Source organism: Temnothorax americanus, unplaced genomic scaffold, assembly GCF_048541705.1.
Source record: "Temnothorax americanus isolate GAGA-0224 unplaced genomic scaffold, ASM4854170v1 Scaffold4, whole genome shotgun sequence".
Taxonomy (NCBI): Eukaryota; Metazoa; Arthropoda; class Insecta; order Hymenoptera; family Formicidae; genus Temnothorax; species Temnothorax americanus.
In genome coordinates, this window is record NW_027509547.1 from 5,976,706 (window position 1) to 5,991,309 (window position 14,604).

Here is a 14,604-nt window from a genome sequence, read left to right on the forward strand (position 1 = left end):
CTGAATGTTGTTCGCAACTGTATATGTACCGATATCTTCAGGTATCGATATTTTTGATAATTATTTTTACGTCAGACATAATTTTAATTCATCCAATTTTTATTATGTCTAGACATAATTTTACTTTAGCGATTTTTATTATGTCATGACATAATTCTAATTCTGCCGCTAGGGAAATTTTAAGTCGATTCTTATGAATCAAGCTTGAATTCAATGTCTAGGTGTCCCAGGTTGCCGATGACGAGGTCCACATAGTGCGCTCTATAGTTTTCGGTGTCCAGGTGTATTAATACCTTGAATTCGATGGCCACGTGTTCCAAGTTGCCGATGACGAGGTCCACATAGTGCGCTTCGTAGTTTTCGGTGTCTACATGTATTAATACCTCGAATTTGATATCTACGTGTCCTACATTGGGTGCGTTCAGCCGATACTCCGCTAGCCTAGCAATCGTGAGCAGACGCTCGTTTTCGCTCGTTTCCTCTCTTTTGACCTAATGGATTAAAAGGAGAGGAAACGAGCGAAAACGAGCGACTGCTCACAATTGCTAGGCTAGCGGAGTATCGGCTGAACGCACCCATTCAGATTTAAAGTTATTAATACACCTAGACACCAAAAACTATGAAGCGCACTATGTGGACCTCGTCATCGGCAACCTGGAACACGTAGACATCGAATTCGAGGTATTATTACACCTAGACACCAAAAACTACAGAGCGCGCTATCTGGACCTCGTCATCAGCAACCTGGGACACTTAGACATAAATTTCAAGGTATTAATACACGTAGACACCGAAAACTACGGAGCGCACTATGTGGACCTCGTCATCGGCAACCTGGGACACCTAAACATCGAATTCAAGGTATTAATACACGTAGACACCGAAAACTACGGAGCTCACTATCTAGACATCGTCATCGGCAACCTGGAACACTTAGACATAAATTTCAAGGTATTAATACACGTAGACACCGAAAACTACGGAGCGCACTATGTGGACCTCGTCATCGGCAACCTGGGACACCTAAACATCGAATTCAAGGTATTAATACACGTAGACACCGAAAACTACGGAGCTCACTATCTAGACATCGTCATCGGCAACCTGGAACACTTAGACATCGCATTTATTACACCTGGACACCGAAAACTACGAAGCGCACTATGTGGACCTCGTCATCGGCAACCTGGGACACGTGGACATCGAATTCAAGATATTAATACACGTAGACACCAAAAACTACGGAGCGCACTATGTGGACCTCGTCATCGGCAACCTGGGACACCTAGACATCGAATTCAACGTACGATTACACATGGACACCGAAAACTCTGAAGCGCACTATCTTGATCCCGTCATCGGCAATCTGGGACACGTGGACATCGAATTCAAGGTATTAATACACGTAGACACCGAAAACTACGGAGCGCACTATGAGCACCTCGCCATCGGCAACCTGGGACACGTAGACATCGAATTCAACGTGTTATTACACCTGGACACCGAAAACTATGAAGCGCACTATCTGGACCTCGTCATCGGCAACCTGGGTTACCTAGACATCGAATTCAAGCTTAATTCATAAGAATCGACTTAAAAATTCCCTAGCGGCATTTTCTGCCAAGCGTAGAGAATCTTCTTTTCCGTTAACTCAATATATATTATTTATATATATACCTAATTTTTTTACCTAAATAGAAATCTTTCTTCTGACCGATAAGTCCATCGACCTAATTTCGAAATACGCGCGCGATATCGAAACTGGCGATACCTGCGCCTCCAGCGTCGAAAAAGTGAAAGTAACGTTTCTGATTATGACGTCATCATATCAGACGTCGGCGTTAGAAGTAGTATCTTAAAAATAAATTTTCACATTTGGACTTTGCGTCGCAATATCTCCGCTCGTAGGGCACGTAGCGGAATATTATGAGAGAAACCCCCCCCTAATTGGACCCCAAGCTATCGATCAAGCCTACTTAGAACTTGATCCGTTCACTCGTTATCGAGATCTCAACATCTCGGGTACTCGCAACCCGTCGCGTCGCGTAAAAGAGTCACGGTCGGTCTCGCTCCGCGTGTACTTGGCGCGAGACACTACCGTGTCTCTTGATTTGTATTTGTATCTATGTTATATAATTGCCACACATTTATCGGATTAAGAGAGTAAATAACATTCAACTTCTCAATCAACCAGAATTAATTTTATGCAATGCTAACGAATTCAATTATTCTATATTATGTTTTTAATATATAAGAACAAACTAATTACATTAAAACCGATAGAATTCAACGCGCGACACAACGTTACAGAGCAACGTACACTTTAAAAAGAGAAAAAATAAAGAATAATATTGCCTGTATCGAAAAATTATAATTTAGAGTTCCCATCCTCTATCATTACGATTCCTTCAAATGACCAAATCACGCTAAATATCTGGTATACAATATACTGCCTCGACAGTAGTTAATTGCATGAATTGATCGTTATTTCTTTATATAGATAATAATCTCTGCTACAAACTTGTCGTGACCGCGTTTCGAGAGATAATATACGACAACACTCGGAGTAGCTCGCACCGCTATCCGCCGACTTGAGTCTCGCCGCGCAAATGATAACGACGCACGGTGGCCTTAATTGCGTCCATAATGCTCAACTACCAAAACAAACATCAAATTCTTACCAGCCTCGTTTCCACGAAATACTTATAACGTATTAATAAAGTACGCCAAATATTTTATATTTTTCAAATTATACAATATATAACATAACTTTCTGTTTCTTAAATTTAAATCATTCGATTTGAATGATTAAGTAACTCATTATTACTATATACTCAATTAAAAAAGATTAAATAATTTATACGTAACAGACTTTGTTATTAATAATAAATTATCAATATATCAACTACCACTATGTAATTACTTACAGACTTACACGCGGAAAAAAAAATGAAGTTGCTTCAATTAAATATATTTTGTTCTATTTTAATTTCCTGTCGACATTTCTTCTTTTAGAAGTCCTTTACCTACCTTATTATTTATAAAACATACCTCACGATTTATATACAGAAATTTTTCTGCAATTTTCTCTTCTCAAAAATTGTGAACATCTTGTCGTAATAAATCAGTTTTGTCGGTCAGAAAATTGAATATTGAAATCGACATCGCAAGCGAAGGAAAAAGTTCTTCTTATAATTAACGTTTTTTCTTATAATTAAAAAGCATCGATCATTTTTAAGTTATAAGCGATTGAAAGGGATCTGTTACTGTTAATTAAATTAATGTAACGCAATTAAATAATACTCTACATAGTATAATGGTCTAAGAAAATTAATGTTTTTAGATAAGCTTTCTCTCTCTCTTTCAACAGTATTTCCCGCACGACGTCACGGGCTGCCACAAGCATAAATAGTTAATTCAATTGGATATTATTGTAGCAAATATTTAAATTATTAAAACAATTATCTGGTGTTTTTTGTTCATTAATGTTGATCAATAAATTTTATCTCAATAACACTGATGCTCTTGATATAAAAAATGATGCTGTTAATACATCATTTTTTTTCCATGCATATAAGAATTCAAAAAATAAAATTAATTCAACAATAAAATCAATGTTACTCTTAAACTGTGAAAATTAATGATAGAATATAGATTAAATACACATGTGAGCTTTTGAATCTGAGCGTACCTAAGCTCTACACCTTTGGCTAACTTTAATTTATAAATAAAATAATATTAATCTCGATACTTTTACACAGAAAAATTCTATTCTATTCTAATCATAGAAAGAGTTAGAAATTTATATTCTAACCAATTTAGGAATACGCTATTAAATCATATATATATATATCATGCAATGAATATGAAATATATATAAAGATTATCATAAAGTATGAAAAAGATGCGAATAACTCGCGCGCGATTTATCTTACTGTAATGATTTATGTTAAGAACAAGTTGTAAAAATACTCTCTTCTTCGTCAGCAAGTGTGTACGCATTCAGCCACGTCCGTCGCAACGGAATGGAACGGCCCGATTGGCAAAAAGCAATCGGTCAGAGTTATTTATTGCGGCTTTCAAACGAAAGACCCGTGGTGGTGGACACGGAGGTACGTTGGACCGGAAGATACCTTATCTAAGACACACTCTCTCCGCGCGCGCACTGAAGAACGCGCCCCGTATACTTGCATCCTTGCCGTGGGCCCGATACCGGCCAGCGATAAGACGACGTCTAGTATCTGATGTGCGTGCAAAAACAAAGGCAGCAATGAATCTCGGTATCCTACTCTCATCACCCCGCACGATCGCTTGTCTCGTGATAACGAGAATCGATCTCGTTGCTACGTCGATTTATATCGAGGAAGCGATGTCTCGTGGCGGCCGGAAGCGCGAAAAATCCGCGAGCGTACGCGCGCGGACCGAGCGCGATTATCGGTGTCGAGGCGAAGACACCCGGGCGATGCCGATGATCGAAAGACCACCTAAGTGTAGATCCATATGATATAGTTTTCGTACACAGTGTGATTAGGGAAATCTGTATATATTGCAACTATCATAGCGAATGCATATATGGTAATATTCGCGAGATGCGTTTCGATCATAGACCCTTAGTCTGCAGTTTATCAAATAGCTATCTAAAATATCGTATGTGAAGCGAATTCCTGCATCGATGTCTATCTAAGAAGGAAAATACGAGGTAATAAAGTTGAAGAGATAATCTGATACTGACATTGCTAAATCACACACATTTATATAGGTTGATCAAAACTTTTTCATTGCCACGAGCATCAATAATAGCAAAAACTACTAAAAATGCAGCACTTTTAACGGCAACGGAAACATAAAAAGATTAAAAAATAATATTATAAATATAATTACTGGCTGAGTCAGCGAAAGTATTCGTAATGGCCATGCATGTGGAGTTAGAATCCGTGCAAGTAACGAGCGAGCGAGTTCGCGATTCGCGTACGCGCGTTGAAACACGAACCCGGCCGGTATCCACCCATTTCCGAGGATATCCCTCGATTTACAAGCTTCCTCGTAGCTATCAGCGCGGAATTTTCCGCAGCCACTAACTCGGCAAATCGCCGCCCGATACGGCCGATGGCGCGAATCGGTAGTCGGACGCCGAGGCGAACCTCGATGCATATACCTCAGGATCGGTACATTAACCTCGAGAGGGGAGGAAAGGGACGATAAATTAGGCGAGCCTTATCGGTGATCGTGATCGTTTGCGCGAGTATAACGCTCCTCGCCCAGAAGCTACCTTGGCGCATACAGATGCATCCTCCTCGCACCTGATGCATCCTCAGAATCTCCCATTGGCAGAAAGAGAGACGGAACCGTACCTAACTCTCGGCTCTCGAGAGCTTGGGCGTACTTACACGCGGGGGCTTGGTTTTGTTTGGCGCATAAAAAACAGACATATTGGTTTTACGGTTCCCTTATTTACGAGACCATAAACCTTCCTCCTCTCCTCTGGCCGCGAACCGCCAAGTGCAACAACGCGCGCCGTTGCGATTCCAGACTGGAGGGACGATACCCAGGCGGGCGGACTGACTTGACGAAGGGAAACGAACGGAGAAACGGAGAAACGCTCCGCGCGGGTATTAATAAATTCCGGAGTAAGTTACACTCGCGCGCGACCAAGTCAGGCAGATGCTCGAGATTAATGGGATTCTGCGTCGGTGACAAATCCGCACGTATATACATATCCGCATTGGCTGACAAGCGTGAAAAGTCGGAGAAAAGAGAAATTGTCTCTGTATTTATTATGTTTCGAGTCACACGCGACAGATTCTTGATAATACCCGTAACAAGTGCGGATCGTATACAAAATAGAATTCTTTTTAAAACTAATTCAATATTTTTTTCATCAACATTTATTTTATCTATATTTTTCTTCTGGTTTATTCCCATATGCTTTAATTTCTTTTACCGAAGAGCAAAAACGCGCTTAGATCGTAATGCAAAAAAAAACTTCAAAAGAATCTTTCTTGGTATTCATTAAGGGAATAACTATTTGTGAATCTTTCCGGAATGCACTTTAAGCTTACGATTACATGCGCGTCACGGTAGAACGAAATGCCTTATGGAAGCAACACGCGCGAGACTCTGCTTACGATAATCGACAATAAGGAGTGATCGTAAGCCTTTATCAAGTCGTAAGCTTACCTCGAGATAAGGTCGGCAACCTACTCAGTTCTCACTAAGGTTGATGCTCGCCTTAGCCAGGAACTTCGATATATCGCGTTCTCCGCGCGGAAGAGTTTCGTTGATTTATCGCTCCTTGAAACGAGCCAAATTACACCGTTAAATCGTCCCGAACGACAGTCGGCGTGCAGGCGAGTCATTTCGCGCGATCGGCGTACCTCGTACATGTACAGGATGTCTCACAATCAATCACATTACCTTTCAGTAATGAACCAGTGTTATAAAGGAGCCAAGAAGAAGAATGATTAATAGATATAATAGAGAGAAAAAGAAAAATATGTAGCTATTAAAGGTGTAATATTAAAATATTAAAAAAAATTTTATCGATTTTTTAAAAACTATAACTATTGAAATTCTACTGTAAAACTAACCATCCATGTAACATATATAATTATTTATCATCGCGTTACCTCAGCAGTGACTGGCTTTGATTCGCTAATGAATAATCATCGAATCTGCAATATACTTCAAGCGCAATTTCTATTAATACTTTCTCTATATATTATCCTTCATTAAAGAAGACCGTAGTTAATCGGGAACGCCCTGTACAAGTCTGTAACGTATATCCGTGGAAGACAAAGCGAGATTGGTGTGCAGGGGTCGCGTCATCAAGTCACGAGCTGCAACGAGCGTGCAAGAATCGATGTCGAGGAATCGCAAGGGAATGAAGACGACGATGACGATGACGACGACGAGACGAGATGAGAGAGAAAGGGGAGCCGAGAGTAAAGGGACGAGGGAAAGAGATGAAGAAACGCTCGGGTCGGTCACGCGTCTCGAACTCAGCAATGGCAATCAGAAGTCTGTTATTGCGAGTCTTTGGTCTTTCGAAGGCTAAGTACAATTACAGGTTGCTTCGAGAATGAGGCAGCATGCCGGTGCGCGCATACACGCAGAATTGTTCGTATCTTCGATCGCCGAGGAATTGCGCTTGTTACGGACGTACGTACGGTGAAGAGCCGCGAAGTTCAAGTACGGGATCGTCCTTGTCTGACGTTGTTAACGGCGACAGAATATGCGATGCCCGAGCCGAGAGACGTTTCTGCATTTCTGCGACCATTTCTGTATTTCTTAATAAAGATCGTTGAAGATATACGCGGAAGACGGCTGATGCGAGGACGTGAAATGCATCGGATACGATCTTCTTTAGGCCGGCCACCCGGTGTGACCTTAAGCGACATACCGGTTTCGTGCTGGTTTTCAGTTGCAACGAAATACGCTAAAAATTAAAGAAACGTTAAACGCGGGAGAAGAAATTTTTACGAAAGGACACGAAAAGCTCGTGTTTCATGCCGTTTATATCTCCCAGCCTGAAAACTAAACTGCACCAAGCGCGAGCCAATTAAAAATCTTTTTAAAATCCGATCTTCAAAACAACACATCGAGATAAAATGCCACGCACGATTTCGACAGGAACATTCGCCGTGAGAGTAAAGCGAGGGCAACGATGACCAGGTAGAAAGCCTTCGGTGCACCTCTCGCTGAGGATAGAAGATCCACGTGGATCCGGCCGAAACTCCCAACTCCCAACGCCCGGCGTGGCACTAAAAGTTTCGGGGCGTGGGCAATAATTTACGATGCCGCGCGGTAACTATCCGTAAGTACCGGCGAGAGCAACGCTAATGTTCGTCCTTATGTACTGCGCGTGTCCGTGCACGGTTGACTGGCCGGTGGAGAATAAAGAGGGTTGAAAGGAACGTCGAAGAGAAGGTCGTCGGTCGGAGGCGCGTTCGCCTTTACTACGCATACATAAATCTGCGGTCTCTCTTCGCTAACGTCGCGGCTTTACTGCCTTTCCGTGAAAACCCGCACTCTCCCGAAGTCTCTGTCCCCGCGACCCTGAAGCCGCCGCCGACGCAACCGCGACGCAATGTAGGTCTCTGTGTCCCCGGATAAACTATTCCCGCAACGAAGCTGCGTGCGTCACTCCGTCGCAGCAACGACATTAATATTTCGAACTTAGAATTCTAATTTAGCTTAATTGCAAAAAATATAATTTCATTGATAGATAACAGATTTCTAATTACAGACACGTTGCATGAGAAGGGAGAAAGAATTTTGTTTGATCAAATAATTCGTTAACTGCATTCTACCTAGCTGCTAAAATAAAATCGAACAGAATTCCGCATCGATTAAGTTCTCCGGAATAATCACTTACACGAAACCATAAATTACGTATATGCGCTTAATGACTTCACTCTGATTACAAATAATTGCGTATAAACGATAAAATTGTACGCAAATAAAAGCACCGAATCATTGTGTCTCTCGTCATTGCTTTTATAATAAATTCTACCGAGTAATCGCTATATCATTCATTTACTTGGATTATTGCCTACGCACGCAACCTTAATTAATCATTCTCAAAGTGCGGCACACCCGAGGTTTGTTAAGAGGCTTTCTCAATTAACATCCCTTGTTCTGAATTAATAAAAAATCATGTCGAAATTGAATCCCCGCACTGATACCTCGTACAAATTACTACAGGCCGCCCCTATCAAGGTTGCGCTTTAAACAAACACGAATCTCCAATTTATTGGATCGTCTGCCTATCGATACTCGCCGACCATCGATACTTGTTCACCCTTAATCAATAATATACACGAGAAAGCAATTAATATAGCAATTAGTTCGTGGCATTTACGCACCGTGGGACTCCGCCCATCTTTGTGCGCAACGCGCAAATACCTATTCGCCTCGTGTAATAAGATCTGTATATAATAATAAGCGAAATAAAATCCATCATAAAACATCGCTTAAATTTTGTTCTGCACATTTTTTCTGTTTCAAAGACAGAGCGAAAATGCACAAAAAAGTTTTTATCTTAATTATAATTTAATAATCCGAAAATAGCTCTTTTCGTACAAGATTCTTTATATCTTCATGCATATTTAAATATAGGTAATAATCGCAATTATGTCATTCAATCACTGGCCGAAGCAAAGCGCCTTTCCGTGAGCATCTATAATTTAAGAATAAATTGTGAGAATACGTCTAGTCGTAAGTAAGTACTTCCCATCGTTTCAGGAACATTGCGAGAAGCGGCTCGCTGACAGTAGAACGCGCGCATCAGACGTGAGAAGGTTTGAGTTCCCACATCAGACACCGAAGAAACTGGGAGATGGCGCGTCCTTGACGTCGACTAAGTCAAAGACTGTCCCGCAGACGCGCCGAGTCACCATAAGCGATTCGTCATCCGCGAAATGGAAATTTTAAGTACCTGTCGCCCACCTTCGGCGAAGAGATCTACGATGCTAACGTCAGTCCGCGTCGCGACGAACATTTCTCGCGATCGTAAATACCCAGCTATGGTAACAAACGTGTTTACCCGTCGCAGAGACCAGCGCGTGTAAAAACTTTTGTTTACCACGACGTGAATATTTATAAAGCGCTTTTCGTCCGGCAATATATTTGAATCGACATTGCGTAATTTTAAGAAACGATCGCTAAGGAATGTTAGGAAGCGGTAAATCGCGACACGCGGCACGGTTCAAGCGCGATTTGCAACTCGATGTGAGAATCCACATCCGGCAGCGCGACAACGCTCCCGACTTTGGAACAAAAGGACCCAGAGAGGAGAGGAGGCCTTGGTGCCGGCGGTGCCGGCCACGTGGAGAATCACAGCGGCGGATCGTTAAAGAAATATCGAACGTCGTACGCGCCTCCCCGTCGCGGCCGTTCCATGCGAATACGCCGGAATCGTATCTGTAATGCGATCGCTTTGGCACTGTATAGCGATAGCATCATTAACCCTCCGTGCACCGAACACTGAATAAGATCTTGTTACGCGATATCTGACCCACGGGGCCTGACGCGGAGCGCTCTCGACTCCTTTTTGCCCGCACAATACTCGCTAATTAAACGAGCGGGCAGCCCGCCACCGCAGATACCAGAGCGCGATTGCTTTGTTTTCGTCCGGGACCACGCCACGCTTCCTTCGGCCAAATTAATTGAAGACGAAAAAATAAATAGAGGACCGACCGACCGCCCGCGCCACTATTCGCTCGCAGCAGATGGCCGTCACCGGGAGGCTGTGAAGTAAACCGAGGTAAAGACGCAATGTGCCAATAATAATCTGAAATCCGTCGCTATATCTTTGAGATGTCGCGTTACCAAAAAAAAAATTAAAAAATAGAAATATATTACGCTCTTCTTTTTTCCGCGACTTCGTGGGCGCAACTTGCTCAATGGGACCCATTATTATAGCTTGGACCCAAACTTCGCATTCTATTTAAAGGAATCGCATCCAATATTTGAGCTCATTACAAAAACTACATATATTATATATCTTATGAATTATATCTACGAAAATTCAAGCTTCTATGATTTGATATAATGTAATTCAAGTATTCAAACTTCTTGGAAAGTAAACAAATTTTAAGATCTATTTTCGTTTTCAATACACCTACTAAGTATTTCTTTCTTCTTAAATTATGTAATGTGTTAATTTGCTGCATCTCTTTCAACAACTTCTTCAATAAGATATTACGCAAAGGACACTCTTGCGACCGTGTAGCAATGACCGTCGCGCGTGTTACTTTTTTTCTTAGAGATCAAAGAATCTCGCGGATAGCTCGCGCCAAGCGATCCGAAACGTTGGCATGCCTATTCAGGAACGTCAGCCGGACGATACCGGCGTTTTTCCCGCGTCGAAGTTCGCAGGCGTGGTCGAGTGCGCAACCGACGACGGCAAAAATGTTCCGGCAAAAAAGCGCCTCGCATGGCATCCACCTGGATCGTGGAGCGACCAGGCGACGCGATCATACTGGATTCTGATGGAGACTTATTCCTTCGTGCTTTTTGCGCGTCGTCGGTTTGCGTCATGATCCACATCCGGCGATTTTACAAAAACAAATTCATGATCGTTTGCATAACTTTCAGATGTTTTAATATCCTGGTAGTTTGAACAATATGTGGCACATTGCTTCTCGCATATAAAAAGTCTACCGATTTGACTACGACCACGAAAGAACACAGATAAAAGTACATTACTAAGTCGTCCTTGTTACGCTCGTAGTTGTATTTGGTATTCATCACAGAATCGTTCAGAATGATGTTCTAATGCGAGGTTATGCGCATCCTAGCAATATAGCTAACTTAATAACACTATTAAAACGTGCGCGTGTAGTCGGATTGCACGCGCGACCATCAGACGTCCCTCATCAAGATCCTCATTAATTATTAATCATAATAACCGCAGGGCGATATCTCGACGATAATAAAACGAGAGTACATGGTTTTATTCTCTAATGCGCCTTGGACTTGATTCTTTTTTTACTCCCCCGTACGCGCCTACAGACCGAGCTATTAATCAAACAGCTCATTAATTACTAAACATGGCGACACGCGTAAACTGATTCGATGCTGCCAGGGAATACGAACATGTCGAGGACGATAAAAGACTGGTACGTCTCGTTAATTAATTATTCGATAACAGTTGCGCGCTACGAGCGGACAATGTTCTTGGCCTCGTTAAAGCGTATGCAAATAAGATCTGTTCATCAACGGCGCCCAATTAAAGGAGCCAAAGCGAATCCTTCGTCCGTCGAGAGACGGAGATGCGGCGGACGTGTGAATGAAAAACAAGCTGCGCGCGGTTCCCTTTGTAAACGACGAGTAATGTATGAGACACCAAGAAGACGATACTAATGTCGTTAATTGATCGACGTAAATTTTGTGCGTTGTGCTGAGAGGAAACGTCAAGTTTCCTCGTGTGTAACGAGTTACACACGAGTGATCGAATTGCATATGTCATCGATTAACGATCGACACCAACGATGAAATAAATGCTCATTTGAACATCAACATTATCTTCACAGAGATGTAAAATTAAAGAAAATTTAATTGTATTTTATCGAATAAATTAAAAATTAATTTAATATTTAAAAATATTAGTACTTTATAGTGTGTTCAGGTATTTTATGTGAACACTTGTTAAAAGAACACGAGGCCTAGACAGCACGGCGATTAGCTTCAAGGACGGTAACCCGTTCTAACGGCCCATTCGCCATATGACCTTTAACAAGTCTAGACACTCAGTCGCCTAACCACGTTGAATCAACTAGACTATGACGAATGTAAGTGTGCGTACAACGATTCAATACACGAGTAACATCTGTATCAGGGCACTCGTGCCACTGGTTTCCGCGCAATCTACCTTAGCTATAACACCTGCTATCTGGGATGAGACATTCGGCCGCATCTATTTTTGATTAATTATTATACTTGGTCGTTCCGGAGAAAATAAGCGTATACCAGCCCCGTCACTTTACAGTCACATCTGATACGCCGGCATTTCTGTCGGCGACCGATCGCAATTTCGAGAGTGACTACGCTTTTCGCGCATGTGAGCGCAGCTGGAGGGCCCGAAGGGTCCTCTTTTCGAAGCGCGGACAGTAATCATCGACGATGGAATCGCGGGGGACGTAACGATTCGCGAACGAAGGTTTGATCCGCAGCCTGTACTTAGGTCGCGCGACGAACGAATACACCCTCGAGCCGTTTCGCCATTGTAGTAATTGTAAGCCTTCGCCTTCGGGACGGGGCTACAAACCGGATCACCGGGGAGCGATCCAGATCGGAGATCACGGTCGCGCACCACAGGACTCGTTCCGACTTGCTCATGACGCAGGGTCACGACGAGGTGTCTCGTTCCGCGGCTCTGTGATTCTTATCCAATCGAAAGATTGGAGTTTTTTGTAACTCATTAATTGTTGGTTATCGTTGCCATTGTTAACGTTTCAGACGCTTTATCCCTCCCACTGTTTACAGCAAAAAGACACGTATTAATTACCTGGCGTTGCTCGTAAATATGAGATAGCAGAAAAGATATCGGCATCTCTTTAAAATCAGCGGATCACCGCCGAGCAAAGGATCACGAAAGCCTTCAAGGGCTGTTTAAACTTTCCAACTATAGAAAATACATACGCATCTTATATATGTTAATGCTACCGTGAACTCCTTCGTGGCAGCGCTACACTCGAATTATATAAAATGCGAACGCGCGATAAAAGACGTATCATTACTCATGGGTTACATCCCACGATACCGTGCCTCTGATTACATAAACGATCGACTGATAAATACCAGGGAGTGGTATGAATCGAAAAACGGGAGAGAAAATTGTCGAGAGTGCACATGCGAACCTACGCTGCAGGGAAGACTGCCCTACGCGTTCGACGGAAAGAATTCCTACACGATCCACTATCCTGAACCGAAGCGCTGGTTATGGTCGTAAGTACGTTCCTCTCGTGAAAACGCGCGCACGGAGGAGTCGAAGCACCGAAGCAACGCGGCAGCACGATTCTGACACGCGAATCGACAGCCGCGAGCTCGCGAGCCTTAAGCATGCTGCTGCTCTCTCTTTCTCTCTCTCTAAATGTCGAGTAATTTCCCTTGACCCTTGCCCGCGAGATTTCCGCCTGATGCAAGGAGAGACTTGAAACGGGTAGCAAAGCAATAACGAGAACAAAAGTAATAATAAATTTAAATGTAAGAGTAATTTAAATATATGAGAGACTATGTGAGAATATTAACCGAAGAACGCGTCATTGTAGCGTGATTTATCATTATAAAAAGGAAATTATACGTATGTGATTTGAATAACGCAATATAATAAGAGCCGCATTACAACGAATAAGTCAAGTCAAACATCAAACTGTCTATCAGGCCGTAGGAAGAATTTCCGCCTAATTACAACGATATAAACGATAACATCAAGGCGTGTTACGAGTCGCGTACAAAAGACGCCCGAAGGATACCATCACGGCGGATACGCGAGACATCGCGATATCGAGATGAAAAGCACATATGGAACGAGATAAATGCTCGCGCTCGCGAGTGGTAACGTTGGCTTCGGCAACCGCCTGAGGCGCGTAATCAGACTCGGTGCTGTTCTCTTAGCGAACCAGTGAAACGATGCGAACTACGTCACAGTTAATGGTCTACCTTGAACCCGTTACCATGAAGACTCCATTCGGCCCGGCGAAACTAGCATGAAAAAAAGGCGCATCGGAGGGATATCTATGCTGAGTGCAGGCAGATATGCGGTTGCAGGTTGCGGCAAAGGTCGTCGGGAGGCTCCGAGGTGAGGAGTTCCCACACTTCGGAGCTGCCTGCAGCACTAGAAGCGCATGGGTCAGACGCCACTATACGCCTGCGGCGGCCGGCCTGGCCGGCACGATGTTACACGAGACGAATCAGAATCTTTTCTGTCATTAAGATATTCTCAATTTCGCAATTCGGTGATAATAATTAAAGTAACAAATTTAAAAACCGTCCCGAGTTAAAATTCAATATCGTAATGCTCTTATCGCAGCAGTAACGTTCCAAATGTCAAAAATACGTCATATTTCAACACAAAGCCGCTTAATTTCAATATAAAATTAA

General features: G+C 42.7%; 1 protein-coding gene across 1 annotated transcript in view; it reads right to left on the bottom strand.

The window, feature by feature from the left end:
- LOC143902394 (uncharacterized) overlaps window positions 1-14,604 on the bottom strand; it is a 206,297-nt gene that overhangs the window by 190,640 nt on the left and 1,053 nt on the right. The window lies entirely within an intron of this gene.